Source organism: Phyllobates terribilis, unplaced genomic scaffold (assembly GCF_046119375.1).
Source record: "Phyllobates terribilis strain yellow unplaced genomic scaffold, ASM4611937v1 Scaffold_3__8_contigs__length_932513732, whole genome shotgun sequence".
In the NCBI taxonomy this organism is placed as follows: domain Eukaryota; kingdom Metazoa; phylum Chordata; class Amphibia; order Anura; family Dendrobatidae; genus Phyllobates; species Phyllobates terribilis.
The window spans coordinates 804,004,760-804,023,418 of NW_027362763.1; positions in this window are offsets into that span (position 1 = coordinate 804,004,760).

Here is an 18,659-nt window from a genome sequence, read left to right on the forward strand (position 1 = left end):
AACACTACTAAAGATGACTAAATATCAAGAACTCATCAGGCGAATTGCTCTGGAACTGAAATCGGAACGCTGACTAACATTTTCCCCTCTCTGAAAGTCTGAAAAAGGCTGGAAAAATGACTAAGTCCAAAAAAAAATTTTTTCAACTTTTTTCAATTTTACCCCTGTTATATATATATATTCTACCCACACACATTTGGAACTCTCCTGTGGTACCCTCACACATATTTTTCCCTCATTTAGTGGATATTTTACCAAAAAAGTACAATTTTCAAAAAGTCAAAAAATTGGCTAAAAACAACTGAATATCTAGAACTCATCAGGCGAATTGCTCTGAAAATGAAATCGGAACGCTCACTGACATTTTGCCCTCTCTGAAAGTCTGACAAACGCCGGAAAAATGACTAAGTCCCCAAAAAATTTTTTAAAATTTTACACATTTGGAAGTCTCATGGGGTACCCTCACACATATTATTCCCTCATTTAGTGGATATTTTCACCAAAAAGTGAAATTTTCAAAAAGTCAGAAAACTGGCTGAAAACGTCTATATATCAAGGACTCATTGGGCGAATCGCTCTGGAACTGAAATCAGAACGCTCACTGACATTTTCCCCTCTCTGAAAGTTTGTAAAATGGCGGAAAAATGACTAAGTCTAAAAAAAATTTTTTTCAACTTTTTTCAATTTTACCCCCGTTGGATATATATTCTACCCAAACACATTTGGAACTCTCCTAGGGTACTGTCACACATATTATTCCCTCATTCAATGGATATTTTCACCAAATAGTGACATTTTCAAAAAGTCAGAAAATTGGCTGAAAACGACTGAATATCTAGAACTCATCAGGTGAATTGCTCTGGAACTGAAATCAGAACGCTCACTGACATTTTCCCCTCTTTGTAAGTCTGACAAAAGCCGGAAAAATGACTAAGTCCAAATATTTTGTTTTTCAATTTTACCCCCGTTATATATATATTCTACCCACACACATTTGAAACTCTCCTGGGGTACCCTCACACATATTATTCCCTCATTTAATGGATATTTTCACCAAAAAGTGAAATTTTGAAAAAGTCAGAAAAGTGGCTGAAAATGACTAAATATCAAGGACTCATGGGGCGAATCGCTCTGGAACTACAATCGGAACGCTGCCTGACATTTTACCCTCTCTGAAAGTCTGAAAAATGCCTGAAAAATAACTAAGTCCCCAAAAATTTTTTTTCAACTTTTTTAAATTTTACCCCCTGTGGGATATATATTCTAGCCACACACATTTGGAACTCTCCTGGGGTACCCTCACACATATTATTCCCTCATTTAATGGATATTTTCACCAAAAAGTAAAATTTTCAAAAAGTCAGAAAATAGGCTGAAAACGACTAAATGTCATGGCCTCATCGTGCGAGACGCTCTGGAACTGAAATCAGAATGCTCACTGACATTTTCCCCTCTCTGTAAGTCTGACAAACGCCAGAAAAAAGAATAAGTCCCAAAAAATGTTTTTTCAACTTTTTTCAATTTTACCCCCGTTACATATATATATTGTACCCACACACATTTGGTACTCTCCTGGGGTACCCTCACACATATTTTTCCCTTATTTAGTGGATATTATCCCAAAAAAGTGAAATTTTCAAAAAGTCAGAAAATTGGGTGAAAACGATTAAATATCAGGGACTCATTGGGCGAATCACTCTGGAACTGAAATCGGAACGCTCACTGACATTTCCCCTCTCTGAAAGTCTGAAAAATGACAGAAAAATGAGTAAGTCCCAAAAAAAATTTTTTCAACTTTTTAAAACTTTACCTCCGTGGGATATATATTCTACCCACACACATTCGGAATTCTCCTGGGGTACCCTCACACATATTATTCCCACATATAATGGAAATTTTCACCAAAAAGTGAAATTTTCAAAAAGTCAGAAAAGTGGCTGAAAATGACTAAGTATCAAGGACTCATCGGGTGAATCGCTCTGGAACTAAAATCGGAATGCTCCCTGACATTTCCCCCTATCTGAAAGTCTGAAAAATGACTAAGTCCCAAAAAAATTTTTTTCAACTTTTTTAAATTTTACCCCCGTGGGATATATAATTCTAGCCACACACATTTGAACTCTCCTGGGGTACCCTCACACATATTATTCCCTCAGTCAATGGATATTTTCAACAAAAAGTGAAAATTTCAAAAAGTCAGAAAATTGGCTGAAAATGACAAAATATCAAGGACCCATCAGGTGAAGCGCTCTGGAACTGAAATCAGAACGCTCACTGATATTTTCCCCTCTTTGTAAGTCTGATAAACGCCGGAAAAATGACTAAGTCCAATAAAAAAAAATTTCAACTTTTTTCAATTTTTCCCCCGATATATATATATTCTACCCACACACATTTCGAGCTCTCCTGGGGTAACCTCACACATATTATTCCCACATTTAATGGATATTTTCACCAAATAGTGAAATTTTCAAAAAGTCAGAAAATTGACTGAAAACGACTAAATATCAAGGACTTATCAGGCGAATTGCTCTGGAACTGAAATCGGAATGCTCACTGGCATTTTTCCCTCTGTGTAAGTCTGATAAATGCCGGAAAAATGACTATGTCCAAAAAAATTTTTTTTCAACTTTTTTCAATTTTAACCCCGTTATATATATATATTTATATATATTCTACCCACACACATTCGGAATTCTCCTGGGGTAACCTCACACATATTATTCCCACATATAATGGAAATTTTCACCAAAAAGTGAAATTTTCAAAAAGTCAGAAAAGTGGCTGAAAATGACTAAGTATCAAGGACTCATCGGGTGTATCGCTCTGGAACTAAAATCGGAATGCTCCCTGACATTTTCCCCTATCTGAAAGTCTGAAAAATGCCTGAAAAATGACTATGTCCCAAAAAAATTTTTTTCAACTTTTTTAAATTTTACCCCCGTGGGATATATAATTCTAGCCACACACATTTGAACTCTCCTGGGGTACCCTCACGCATATTATTCCCTCAGTCAATCGATATTTTCAACAAAAAGTGATATTTTCAAACAGTCATAAAATTGGCTGAAAACGACTAAATATCAAGGATTCATCAGGCGAATCGCTCTGGAACTAAAATCCGAATGCTCACTGACATTTTCCCCTCTCTGAAAGTCTGAAAAATGGTGGAAAAATGACTAAGTCCAAAAAAAAATTTTTTCAACTTTTTTCAATTTTACCCCCGTGGGATATATATTCTACCCACACACATTTGGAACTCTCCTGGGGTACCCTCACACATATTATTCCCTCATATAATGGATATTTTCACCAAAAAAAGTCAGAAAATTGGATGAAAACGACTAAATATCAAGGACTCATCGGGCGAATCGCTCTGGAACTAAAATCGGAACGCTCACTGACATATTCCCCTCTCTAAAACTCTGAAAAATACCGGAAAAATGACTAAGTCCAAAAAAAATTTTTTTCAACTTTTTCAATTTTACCCCCGTTATATATCTATTCTACTCACACACATTTGGAACTCTCCTGGGGTACCCTGACACCTATTATTCCCTCATTTAATGGATATTTTCACCAAAAAGTGAAATTTTCAAACAGTCAGAAAATTGGCTGAAAACGACTAAATATCAAGGATTCATCAGGCGAATCGCTCTGGAACTAAAATCCGAATGCTCACTGACATTTTCCCCTCTCTGAAAGTCTGAAAAATGCCGGAAAAATTACTAAGTCCAAAAATTTTTTTTTTCAACTTTTTTCAATTTTACTCTTGTTATATATATATTCTACCCACACACATTTAGAACGCTCCTGGGTTAACCTCAGACATATTATTCCCTCATTTAATGGATATTTTCACTAAAAAGTGAAATTTTCAAAAAGTCAGAAAATTGGATGAAAACAACTAAATATCAAGGACTCATCGGCCGAATCGCTCTGGAACTAAAATCGGAACGCTCACTGACATTTTCCTCTCTCTGAAAGTCAGAAAAATTCCAGAAAAATGTCTAAGTCCCAAAAAAATTTTTTAAAACTTTTTTCAATTTTCCCCCCGTTATATACATATTCTACCCACACACATTTTGAACTCTCCTGGGGTAACCTCACACATATTATTCCCACATTTAATGGATATTTTCAATAAAAAGTGAAATTTTCAAAAAGTCAGAAAAGTGGCTGAAAACGACTAAATATCAAGGACTCATTGGGAGATTCGCTCTGGAGCTAAAATCGGAATGCTCACAGACATTTTCCCCTCTCTGAAAGTCTGAAAAATGCCGGAAAAATTACTAAGTCCCAAAAAAAATTTTTTGAAACTTTTTTCAATTTTACCCCCGTTATATATATATTCTACCCACACACATTTGGACTTCTCCTGGGGTAGCCTCACACATATTATTCAAACATTTAATGGATATTTTCACCAAAAAGTGAAATTTTCAGAAAGTCAGAAAAGTGGCTGAAAATGACTAAATATCAAGGACTCATCAGGCGAATCGCTTTGGAACTAAAATTGGAACGCTCACTGACATTTTCCTCTCTCTGAAAGTCAGAAAAATTCCGGAAAAATGTCTAAGTCCAAAAAAATTTTTTAAAACATGTTTTCAATTTTTCCCCCGTTATATATATATTCTACTCACACACATTTTGAACTCTCCTGGGGTAACCTCACACATATTATTCCCACAATTAATGGATATTTTCACCAAAAAGTGAAATTTTCAAAAAGTCAGAAAAGTGGCTGAAAACGACTAAATATCAAGGACTCATTGGGAGAATCGCTCTGGAACTAAAATCGGAATGCTCACTGACATTTTCCCCTCTCTGAAAGTCTGAAAAATGCCTGAAAAATGACTAAGTCCTAAAAAAAATTTTTTCAACTTTTTTAAATTTTACCCCCGTGGGATATGTATTCTAGCCACACACATTTGGAACGCTCCTGAGGTAACCTCACGCATATTATTCCCTCATTTAATGGATATTTTCACCAAAAAGTGAAATTTTCAAAAAGTCAGAAAATTGGATGAAAACGACTAAATATCAAGGACTCATCGGCCGAATCGCTCTGGAACTAAAATCAGAACACTCCCTGACATTTTCCCCTCTCTGAGGCTGTGTGCCCACGTAGCGTTTTTCAAGCGTATATGCTGCGGAATTTCCGCAGCCTAAACGCTTGAAAAACGCATGTATATCCGCACCCCATGGTCCCCAATGGCATTCCGCAATGTCAATGCCCATGCTGCGGATTTTTCCGCAGCGTATATGCTGCGGTCAAAAATCCGCAGCATGTTCATTAATTTTGCGGAAGCGCAGCGGAATCAATGTGCGGATGGTACGCAAGTCTGGATGAGAGGAGACTCTCATCCAGACCTGGGTACCAAAGAACCTGTAAAAAAAAGAATAAAATAAAGTTTATACTTATCTTCTGATGTTTTCCCTCCGTCCCGCTGTTGTCTGAAGGACCTGCCACGTCATTGAGTCATGTGACCCACCACATGACTCAATGACGTCACCGCAGGTCCTGCACACAACAGCGTGAGCCGCTCAAGCCTCCGGACGGGGCAGAGAATGCATCAGAAGGTGAGTATAAAGTTTATTTTTTTATTTTTTACCATTCTGAACAAGTTGTCAAGCACTTTTCCAAGTGATGCTTGGAGAAGTGCTTGATAACCCGCATGCGGAAATGCATGCAAAGACGCCTCACAAACGCTTCTACCTGGCGGGAAAACCGCATGTAATATCCGCATGCGATTTTCCCGCCAGGGAGAAGCGTAAAAAATATGCTTCAGGTCCGCAACGTGGGCACATAGCCTGAAAGTCTGAAAATGCCTGAAAAATGACTAAGTCCGAAAAAAAAAATTTCAACTTTTTTAAATTTTTCCCCCGTGGGATATATATTCTAGCCAACACACATTTGGAACTCTCCTGGGGTACCCTCACACATATTATTCCCTCATTTAATGGATATTTTCACCAAAAAGTGAAATTTTAAAAAAGTCAGAGAATTGGCTGAAAACGACTTGATATCAATGACTCATCAGGCAAATCGCTCTGGAACTGAAATCGGAATGCTCACTGACATTTCCCTTCTCTGAAAGTCTGAAAAATGCTGGAAAAATTAGTAAGTCCAAAAAAAATTTTTTTCAACTTTTTTCATTTTTACCCCTGTTATATATATATGCTACTCACACACATTTGGAACTCTCCTGGGGTACCCTCACGCATATTATTCCCTCATTTAATGGATATTTTCACCAAAAAGTGAAATTTTCAAAAAGTCAGAAAATTGGCTGAAAACAACTAAATATCAACGACTCATCGGGCGAATCGCTCTGGTACTGAAATCGGAACGCTCACTGACATTTTCCCCTCTCTGAAAGCCTGAAAAATGCCGGAAAAATGACTAAGTCCAAAAAAATTTTTTTCAACTTTTTCAATTTTAGCCCCTTTATATATATATTCTACCCACACACATTTGGAACTCTCCTGGGGTTCCCTCACACATATTATTCCCTCATTTAATGGATATTTTCACCAAAAAAAGTCAGAAAATGACTAAATATCAAGGACTCATCGGGCGAATCGCTCTGGAACTAAAATCGGAACGCTCACTGACATTTTCCTCTCTCTGAAAGTCTGAAAAATGCCGGAAAAATGACTAAGTTCCAAAAAAATTTTTTTCAACTTTTTTAAATTTTACCCCCGTGGGATATATTTTCTAGCCACACACATTTGGAACTCTCCTGGGGTACCCTCACACATATTATTCCCTCATTTAATGGATATTTTCACCAAAAAGTGAAACTTTCAAAAAGTCAGAAAATTGGCTGAAAACGACTAAATATCAAGGACTCATCGGGCAAATTGCTCTGGAACTAAAATCGGAACGCTCACTGACATTTTCCCCTCTCTGAAACTCTGAAAAATGCCGGAAAAATGACTAAGTCCCCAAAAAAATTTTTTCAACTTTTTTCAATTTTTCCCCCGTTATATATATATTCTACCCACACACATTTCGAAATCTGCTGGGGTAACCTCACACATATTATTCCCACATTTAATGGATATTTTCACCAAATAGTGATATTTTCAAACAGTCAGAAAATTGGCTGAAAACGACTAAATATCAAGGACTCATCGGGCGAATCGCTCTGGAACTAATATCCGAATGCTCACTGACATTTTCCCCTCTCTGAAAGTCTGACAAACGCCGGAAAAATGTCTAAGTCCAAGAAATTTTTTTTTCAACTTTTTTCAATTTTAATCCCGTTATATATATATATATTCTACCCACACACATTTGGACTTCTCCTGGGGTAACCTCACACATATTATTCCCACATTTAAAGGATATTTTCACCAAAAAGTGAAATTTTCAAAAAGTCAGAAAAGTGGCTGAAAATGACTAAATATCAAGGACTCATCAGGCGAATTGCTCTGGAACTAAAATCGGAACGCTCCCTGACATTTTCCGCTCTCTGAAAGTCTGAAAATGCCTGAAAAATGACTAAGTCCGAAAAAAAAAAATTTCAACTTTTTTAAATTTTTCCCCCGTGGGATATATATTCTAGCCAACACACATTTGGAACTCTCCTGGGGTACCCTCACACATATTATTCCCTCATTTAATGGATATTTTCACCAAAAATTGATATTTTCAAACAGTCAGAAAATTGGCTGAACACGACTAAATATCAAGGACTAATCAGGCGAATCGCTCTGGAACTAAAATCCGAATGCTCACTGACATTTTCCCCTCTCTGAAAGTCTGAAAAATGCCGAAAAAATGAGTAAGTCCAAAAGAAATTTTTATCAACTTTTTTCAATTTTACCCCTGTGTGATATATATTCTACCCACACACATTTGGAACTCTCCTGGGGTACCCTCACATATATTATTCCGTCATTCAAAGGATATTTTCACCAAAGAGTTAAATTTTCAAAAAGTCAGAAAATTGGCTGAAAATGACTAAATATCAAGGACTCATCGGGTGAATCGCTCTGGAACTGAAATCGGAACGCTCACTGACATTTTCCCCTCTCTGAAAGTCTGACAAACGACGGAAAAATGAATAAGTCCAAAAAAATTTGTTTTCAACTTTTTTCAATTTTTCCCCCGTTATATATATATTCTATCCACACACATTTGGAACTCTCCTGGGGTAACCTCACACATATTTTTCCCTTATTTAGTGGATATTATCCCAAAAAAGTGAAATTTTCAAAAGGTCAGAAAATTGGGTGAAAACGTCTAAATATCAAGGACTCATTGGGCGAATCGCTCTGGAACTGAAATCGAAACGCTCACTGACATTTCCCCTCTCTGAAAGTCTGAAAAATGCCGAAAAAATGAGTAAGTCCAAAAAAAATTTTTTTCAAGTTTTTTAAATTTTTCACCCATTATATGTATATTCTACCCACACACATTTCGAACTCTCCTGGGCTAACCTCACACATATTATTCCCACATTTAATGGATATTTTCACCAAAAAGTGAAATTTTCAAAAAGTCAGAAAAGTGGCTGAAAACGACTAAATATCAAGGACTCATCAGGCTCTGGAACTGAAATCGGAACTGTTAGAACACTCCTGTTAGGTTTTTTCTATCTTGCTGGTCACATGACCTTTTTTGCCTATTTAATCCTGCTCCGCCCTCCTGGCCATGCTGGACTTCATTATAATTTCTACTCTTTAGCTAGCCAGGTGCTTTTTTACCTTTCTCAGTCAGTTTTGCAAGGTCTTCGGATGTCTATGTTCAATGTTGTTTGTTTGTCTTTTTACTGCTACAATTTCTGCTAGGTGTCCATCTTTCTCCCAGTCCCTAGTTCTTGTAGGGATCCCTTCCTCACATCTATAGGTCTTCGTTCAGACTAGCCGAGGACTTTATCGGGTCTGATCACAGGATCAGGTTCCCCGTTACATCGTAGGGATCCAGCTTAGTTCTATTGTAGGGACAGATCTCCTGTCTTTCCTTAGTGCTTGTAGCAGATCATAACAGTAAGTCCAGCCCAAAAATTTCTCTAAGGAAAGACTTCCAGTCTCCATCATGGTGTCGGTTCAGGATTTGGCTCAACGCCTGCAGGGACTCTCTCTGGAGGTGACCGAGCTCCAACAACACGTCAGTAGCTGTTCTGGAGCGCATTTTGTGGAGCCAAAGGTACAATTGCCTGATTTATTTTTTGGTGGACAACAATATTTTTTTTCCTTTAAAAATGTTTGTTTGTTGTATTTTCGCTTGTGGCCCAAATCCTCTGGTGATGAATCACAGCGCATAGGGTTCATAATGTCACTTTTGCCCAAAGAACCTCAGGGATGGGCCTTTTCTCTCCAACCTAGTGATACGTGCTTTAGATCAGTGGATAGTTTTTTTTCTGCTTTGGGGTTGTTGTATGATGATCCTGATCGTGTCCCATCAGCTGAGACTGAATTGAGACGTTTGAGGCAGGGATCAGGTAATATGGAAATTTATTGTACTCACTTCCGTCGGTGGTCTGCTCAGGTGGGGTGGAACGATTCAGCTTTGAAAAGTTTGTTTCTTGCTGGGCTAGGTGAAAGGGTTAAGGATCTGCTGATTGCTTATCCTACACCTGGAAACTTGCAGGAGGCTATGCAATTAGCTATACGGGTGGACAGGAGACTGCGTTCAATGGTTATTGAGAGTAAATCCTCTGCCATGTCAGCTCCGAGTCTTGAGAGGGTCTGTACTGTTTAAACACTAAGGGTGTATTTCTTTCTGCTACTACTGCAGCTCAGGAAGAATGAATTGAATTTCGGGTATTTGTGGATTGTGGTTCTACTCTGAATGTGATTGATGGGGGATTCTTGGAAAAACTTAAATTAAAACCCAAACCTTTGTCATCCCCTATTTCCGTGGTTTCTGTCGATGGCTCTCCCTTGAAATGTGTTACTCACAAGGTTTATGAATTTCCCCTCACTATTAATGTTATTCACCAAGAGAATTTGGATTTGGTGGTATTAAATAATTTGCCTTCTCTTGTAGTTATGGGGTTACCCTGGTTAAAACTGCACAATCCTGTACTTTGTTGGTCTACCAGTGAAATTAAGTCCTGGTGCCCTAAGTGTTATGACAAGTGTTGTAACGGGCGCATTGCTGCTGTGGAAAAAGGGGAATTACCTGTACCTATTCAGGATTTTTGGAGAGTTTTTTCTGAGGAGGAGTCGCAAATTTTGCCTCCCCATAGAGACTATGATTGTACCATTGAATTTGTCACTGGAGCGACTCTTCCTAAAAGTCGTTTATTTAATCTTACTATTCCTGACAGAAAGGCTTTGGAGGAATACATACAGACTGGCTTGGCCGCCGGTCATATCAGACCTTCCAAGTCACCTGTGGCTGTTGGATTTTTTTTTGTTTAAAAAGGGACGGCGGTTTACGTTCTTGTCTGGATTTTCGTGAGATTAATAAAATTACTGTACGCAATCCTTACCCACTGCCATTGATTCCTGATTTGTTTAACAAGTTAGTGGGGGCCAAGTGGTTCTCTAAAATTGATCTCCGGGGGGCATACAATTTGTTGCGCATGAAGGAGGGTGATGAATGGAAGACTGCTTTTAACACTCCTGTGGGTCATTTTGAGAATCTGGTTATGCCTTTTGGTCTTACCAATGCTCCAGCATTTTTTCAGAATCTTATTAATGACATCCTTAGACCTTTGATCGGCAAAAATGTGGTTGTGTATTTGGATGACATTTTGATTTATTCACCGGATCTGGAGTCTCATTGGCGGAGAGTACGTGAGGTTTTACAGTTATTAATGGACAATTCACTTTTTGCTAAGCTAGAGAAATGTGAGTTTGCTGTACAGAGAATCAGTTTTTTGGGCTACATTATCTCCAGTGAAGGTTTTGAGATGGATCCGGTTAAAGTTCAAGCTGTGCAGGAATGGCCTAGGCCTATTGGTTTGAAATCGATACAGAGGTTTTTGGGTTTCGCCAATTATTACAGAAAATTCATAAAAAATGTTTCTATTATTGTCAAACCACTAACCGATCTCACCAGGAAAGGTGCTAATGCGGTTCAGTGGACTTCTGAGGCCATTGAAGCTTTTGTGTTTCAAAAGGAGAGGTTCAACTCTGCTCCCATCCTTATGCAGCCTGATGTGACTAAGCCGTTTTTGGTTGAGGTTGATGCTTCTTCTGTGGGGGTCGGTGCGGTGTTGTCTCAGGAAAACAAGGATGGAGTACATCCCTGTGCCTTTTTTTCAAAAAATTTTTCTGAGACTGAACTTAATTACGATATTGGTAATCGGGAATTGCTGGCTATTAAACTCGCATTTGAACACTGGCGTCATCTCTTGGAAGGTGCTGAATTTCCCATTCAGGTTTTCACTGATCATAAAAATCTGATCTATCTTGATGCTGCCAAGCGCTTGAATGCCCGTCAGGCTAGGTGGGCACTTTTTTTCTCGCGGTTTAATTTTTCCGTTACTTACATCCCGGGTACCAAGAATGTTAAAGCTGATGCTTTGTCTCGCAGCTTTTCTCCCATGGTCGGTGCTGAGGAGGAGGAGAGCATTTTACAAGAAGGTGTTGTGATTGCTGCTTTGGACTCCGTTTTGGAGGATGAGATTCTTAAAGCTCAGGAGAATGCCCCATCTAACACTCCCCATGGGAGGTTGTTGTGCCTAGGACCTTTAGGAGAGATTTGTTTGTTGAGTGTCATGAGTCTCGGTTGGCAGGTCATCCAGGAATTTCTGAGACCAAGAGACTTGTGGGTTGCAGTTTTTGGTGGCCTGGATGGCAGAAGGAAGTCATTAAGTGGGTGCATCAATGTACTGTGTGTGCTAGATCTAAGTCTTCGCATGCTCCTGCTGTGGGGTTGCTTTGCCCTCTGGAGTTTCCTAGTGCACCTTGGACACATCTGGATATGGACTTTATTAATGACCTTCCCCCCCTCTGAGGGTTTCACGGTCATCTGGGTGGTCGTGGATCGTTTTAGCAAGATGTGTCACTTGGTTCCCTTCATCAAACTGCCCTGCGCTAAGACACTCGCTAAGGCCTTTGTCAAGGAAATTGTCAGACTACATGGCGTTCCTACTGACATTGTTTCTGATAGGGGACCTCAGTTCGTGGCTCGTTTTAGGCGTGCCTTTTGTGACAGGTTGGGAGTTCATTTGTCGTTTTCATCCGGATATCATCCTGAGTCTAATGGCCAGACAGAAAGAAAGAACCAGGATGTTGAGCAGTTCTTGCGTTATTTTGTGGCAGACAATCAAGAGGGGTGGTCTGAGTTTCTGCCACTTGCTGAATTTGCTCTTAACAACCATACATCCTCTTCTGCTGGGTGTTCGCCTTTTTTTTGTTGTTCTGGGAGACATCCGTCTTTTGGGTTATTCTCCAAATTGGTATCGGCTGTGCCTGAGGAGGAGAGTTTTTCCGGTGATTTGGAGAGAGTTTGGACGGATGTGCGTGGTAATCTTCAGGAGGCTAGCAAAAAATCTAAGAGGTACTTTGATAGGAAACGGCAAGAGGTTTTGTTTGCTGTTGGTGACATGGTTTGGTTGTCCTCTAATAATCTGCGATTGAGGATTCCTTCTAAAAAATTGGGTCCCAAGTTTGTAGGGCCCTTTAAGGTGCTTCAGATAGTTAACCAATCTGCTGTTAGGTTGGAGGTTCCTACCTCCTGGAAGATTAATCCGGTATTTCATGTTTCTCTGTTGAAAAGAGCTGATGTGTCGGATGGTGACGCCTCTGCCACTGTTCCTCTGGTGGTGGAGGACGGGGAATATGAAATTTCCCGCATCCTAAATTCTAGACGGTATAGAGGGAGTTTGCAGTATCTCATCGCTTGGAAGGGTTTCGGACCCGAGGATAACTCATGGGTGAGGGCGGATGATGTTTCTGCTTCCAGACTTGTCAGAGCGTTTCACAGGAGGTTTCCTGATAAGCCTGGGCCTAGGGGATCCGGAGGAACCTCTTAGAAGAGGGGGTACTGTTAGAACTCTCCTGTTAGGTTTTTTCTAGTCTGCTGGTCACATGACCATTTTTGCCTATTTAATCCAGCTCCGCCCTCCTGGCCTTGCTGGACTTCATTGTAATTTCTACTCTTGAGCTAGCTTGGTACTCTGTTACCTTTATCTGTCAGTTTTGCTAGGTCTTCGGATCTCTATGTTCTATTTTGTTTGTTTGTCCTATTTCTGCTACAATTTCTGCTAGGAGGTGTCCATCTTTCTCCCAGTCCCTATTTCTTGTAGGGATACCTTCCCTCACATCTATAGGTCTTCGTTCAGACTAGCCGAGGACTTTAGCGGGTCTGATCGTAGGATCAGGTTCCCCGTTACATCGTAGGGATCCAGCTTAGTTCTATTGTAGGGACAGATCTCCTGTCTTTCCTTAGTGCTCGTAGCAGATCATAACAGGAACGCTCACTGATATTTTACCCTCTCTGAAAGTCTGAAAAATGCCAGAAAAATGACTAAGTCCAAAAAAAATTTTTTTCAACGTTTTTAAATTTTACCCCCGTGGGATATTTATTCTACCCACACACATTTGGAACTCTCCTGGGGTACTCTCACACATATTATTCCCTCATTCAATGGATATTTTCACCAAAAAGTGAAATTTTCAAAAAGTCAGAAAATTGGCTGAAAACGACTAAATATCAAGGACTCTTCGGGCGAATCGCTCTGGAACTGAAATCGGAATGCTCACTGACACTTTCCCCTCTCTGAAAGTCTGACAAATGCCGGAAAAAAAGTCCAAAAAATTTTACCCCGTGGGATATATATTCTACCGACACACATTTGGAACTCTCCTGGGGTACCCTCACATATATATAACGGAGGTAAAATTGAAAAAAGTTTAAAAAAAATTTTCCAGCGTTTTTCAGATTTTCAGAGAGGGGAAAAAGTCAGTGAGCGTTCCGATTTCAGTTCCAGAGCAATTCGCCCGATGAGTCCTTGATATTTAGTCGTTTTCAGACAATTTTCTGACTTTTTGAAAATTTCACTTTTTTGTTCGAAAATATCCATTAAATGAGGGAACAATATGTGTGAGGGTACCCCAGGAGAGTTACGCATGTGTGTGGGTAAAATATATATATATATATATAATGGGGGTAAAATTGAAAAAAGTTGAGAAAAATTTTTTTGGGACTTAGTCATTTTTCAGTAATTTTTCAGACTTTCACAGAGGGGAAAATGTCATTGAGCATTCCGATTTCAGTTCCAGAGCGAGTCCCCCGATGAGTCCTTGATATGTTGTCGTTTTCCGCCAATTTTCTGACTTTTTGAAAATTTCACTTTTGGTGAAAATATCCATTAAATGAGGGAATAATATGTGTGAGGGTACCCCAGGAGAGTTCCAAATGTGTGTTGGTAGAATATATATATATTACAGGGGTAAAATTGAACAAAGTTGAAAAAAAATTTTTTTGGACTTAGTCATCTTTCTGCCGTTTTTCAGACTTTCAGAGAGGGGAAAATGTCAGTCAGCGTTCCGATCTCAGTTCCAGAGCAATTTGCTCGATGAGTCCTTGATATTTAGTCGTTTTCAGCCAATTTTTTGACAATTTGAAAATTATACTTTTTGGAGAAAATATCCATTAAATGGGGGAATAATATGTGTGAGGGTACCCCAGGAGAGTTCCAAATGTGTGTGGGTATAATATATATCCCTCGGGGGTAAAATTGAAAAAAGTTGAAGAAAAATTTTTTTGAACTTAGTCATTTTTCCTGCGTTTGTCAGACTTTCAGAGAGGGGAAAATGTCAGTGAGCGTTCCGATTTCATTTCCAGAGCGTTACGCCTGATGAGTCCTTGATATTAAGTCGTTCGCAGCCAATTTTCTTACTTTTTTAAAATTTCACTTTTTGGTGAAAATATCCATTAAATGAGGGAATAATATGTGTGAGGGTACCCCAGGAGAGTTCCAAATGTGTGTGGGTAGAATCTATATCCCACGGGGGTAAAATTGAAAAAAGTTGAAAAAAAATTTTTTAAACTTAGTCATTTTTCAGGCATTTTTCAGACTTTCACAGAGGGGAAAATGTCATTGAGTGTTACGATTTCAGTTGCAGAGTGAATCCCCCGATGAGTCCATGACATTTAGTCGTTTTCAGCCAATTTTCTGACTTTTTGAAAATTTCACTTTTTTGGGAAAATATCCACTAAATGAGGGGAAATATGTGAGAGGGTACCCCAAGAGAGTTCCAAATGTGTGTTGGTAGAATATATATATAACGGGGGTAAAATTAAAAATAGTTGAAAAAAAAATTTTTTAGACTTAGTCATTTTTCCGCCGTTTTTCAGACTTTCAGAGAGGAGAAAATGTCAGCGAGCATTTCGATTTCAGTTCTAGAGCAATTCGCCTTATGAGTTCTTGATATATAGTCGTTTTTAGCCAATTTTCTGAATTTAGAAAATTTCACTTTTTGGAGAAAATATCCATTAAATGAGGGAATAATATGTGTGAGGGTATCCCAGGAAAGTTCCAAATGGGTGTGGTAGAATATATATATATAACGGGGGTAAAACTGAAAAAAGTTGAAATTTTTTTTATTTGGGCTTAGTTATTTTTCCGGCATTTTTCAGACTTTCAGAGAGGGGAAAATGTCATTGAGTGTTCCGATTTCAGATCCAGAGCAATTCGCCTGATGAGTTCTTGATATTTAGTCGTTTTTAGCCAATTTTCTGACTTTTTGAAAATTTCACTTTTGTGGGAAAATATCCACTAAATGAGGGAAAATGTGTGTGAGGGTACCCCAGGAGAGTTCCAAATGTGTGTGGGTACAATATATATATATATATAACAGGGGGTAAAACTGAAAAAAGTTGAGAGAAAATTTTTTGGGGCTTAGTCATTTTTCCGGCGTTTGTCAGACTTACAGAGAGGGGAAAATGTCAGTGAGCGTTACGATTTCAGTTCCAGAGCGTTGCGCCCGATGAGTCGTTGATATTAATTCATTCTCAGCCAATTTTCAGATTTTTTGAAAATTTCACTTTTTGGTGAAAATATCCAATAAATGAGGGAATAATATGTGTGAGGGTACCTTAGGAGAGTTTCAAATGTGTGTGGGCAGAATACATATCCCACGGGGGTAAAATTGAAAAAAGTTGAAAAAAATTTTTTTTGGACTTAGTCATTTTTCCAGCATTTTTCAGACTTTCAGAGAGGGGAAAATGTCAGTGAGCGTTCCGATTTCAGTTCCAGAGTGATTCGCCTGATGAGTCCTTGATATTTAGTCGTTTTTATCCAATTTTCAGATTTTTTGAAAATTTCACTTTTTTTGTGAAAATATCCACTAAATGAGGGAATAATATGTGTGAGCCTACCCCAGGAGAGTTCCAAATGTGTGTGGGTAGAATATATATATATAACGAGGGTAAAATTGTAAAAAATTTTAAAAAAATTTGGGGGGACTTAGTCATTTTTCCAGTGTTTGTCAGACTTTCAGAGAGGGGAAAATGTCAGTGAGCACTCTGATTTCAGTTCCAGAGCGATACGCCCGATGAGTCATTGATATTTAGTCGTTTTCAGCCAATTTTCTGACTTTTTGAAAATTTCACTTTTTGGTGAAAATATCCATTAAATGAGGGATTAATATGTGTGAGGGTACCCCAGGAAAGTTCCAAATGTGTGTGGGTGGAATACATATATAACGTGGGTAAAATTGAAAAAAGTTGAAAAAAAAATTATTGGGCTTAGTCATTTTTCCGGCATTTGTCAGACTTTCAGAGAGGGGAAAATATCAGTGACTGTTCCTATTTCAGTTCCAGAGCAATTCGCCTGATGAGGTTTTGATATTTAGTAGTTTTTAGCCAATTTTCTGTTTTTGAAAATTTCACTTTTTGGTGAAATTATCCATTAAATGAGGGATTAATATGTGTGAGGGTACCCCAGGAGAGTTCCAAATGTGTGTGGGTAGATTGTACAGTCATGGCAAAAAGTATTGAGAATGACAACAAAATTATATTTTCACATGATCTGCTGGCCTCTGGTTTTTATTAGTGTTTGTCTGATGTTTATATCACATACAGAAATATAATTGCAATCATATTATGAGTACCATTAGGTTATATTGACAGTTAGAATGAGTTAATGCAGCAAGTCAATATTTGCAGTGTTGCCCCTTCTTCTTCACGACCTCTGTAATTCTCCCTGGCATGCTCTCAATCAACTTTTGGACCAAATCCTGACTGATAGCAGTCCATTCTTGCATAATCAATGCTTGCATTTTGCCAGAATTTGTTGGTTTTTGTTTGTCCACCCGTCTCTTGATGATTGACCACAAGTTCTCAATGGGATTAAGATCTGGGGAGTTTCCAGGCCATGGACCCAAAATCTCTGTTTTGTTCCATGAGCCATTTAGTTATCACCTTTGCTTTATGGCAAGGTGCTCCATCATGCTGGAAAAGGCATTGTTGGGCTCCAAACTGCTCTTGGACGGTTGGGAGAAGTTGCTCTTGGAGGACATTCTGGTACCATTCTTTATTCATGGCTGTGTTTTTAGGCAAGACAGTGAGTGAGCCGATTCCCTTGGCTGAGAAGCAACCCCACACATGAATGGTTTCAGGATGCTTTACAGTTGGCATGAGACAAGACTGGTGGTAGCGCTCACCTCTTCTTCTCTGAATAAGCTGTTTTCCATATGTCCCAAGCAATCGAAAAGGGGATTCATCAGAGAAAATGACTTTGCCCGAGTCCTCAGCAGTCCACTCCCTGTACCTTTTGCAGAATATCAGTCGGTCCCTGATGTTTTATCTGGAGAGAAGTGGCTTCTTTGCTGCCCTCCTTGAAACCAGCCCTTGCTCAAAGAGTCTCCGCCTCACAGTGCGTGCAGAAGCACTCACACCAGCCTGCTGCCATTTCTAAGCAAGCTCGGCACTGCTGGTAGTCCGATCCCACAGCTAAAACAGTTTTAAGATACGGTCCTGGCGCTTGCTGGTCTTTCTTGGGCGCCCTGGAGCCTTTTTGACAACAATGGAAGCTCTCTCCTTGAAGTTCTTGATGATGCGATAGATTGTTGACTGAGGTGCAATCTTTGTAGCTGCGATTCACTTCCCTGTTAGGCCATTTTTGTGCAGCGCAATGATGGCTGCACGTGTTTCTTGAGAGATAACCATGGTTAACTGAAGAGAAACAATGATACCGAGAACCAGCCTCCTTTTAAAGTGTCCAGTGATGTCATTATTACTTAATCATGACTGATTGATCGCCAGCCCTGTCCTCATCAACACCCACACCTGTGTTAATGGATCAATCACTAAAACAATGTTAGCTGCTACTTTTAAGGCAGGACTGCAATGATGTTGAAATGTGTTTTGGGGGTTAAAGTTCATTTTCTGGGCAAATATTGACTTTGCAAGTACAGTAATTGCTGTTAAGCTGATGACTCTTTGACATTCAGGAGTATATGCAAATTGCAATTTCAAAAAATGAAGCAGTAAACTTTGGAAAAATTACTATTTGTCTCATTCTCAATACTTTTGGCAATGACTGTATATCCCACGAGGGTAAAATTGAAAAAAGATGAAAACAATTTTTTTTGGACTTAGTCATTTTTCTGGCGTTTGTAATACTTTCAGAGAGGGGAAAATGTCAGTGAGCATTCCGATTTCAGTTCCAGAGCAATTCGCCTGATGAGTTCTTGATATTTAGTCGTTTTTAGCCAATTTTCTGACTTTTTGAAAATTTCAC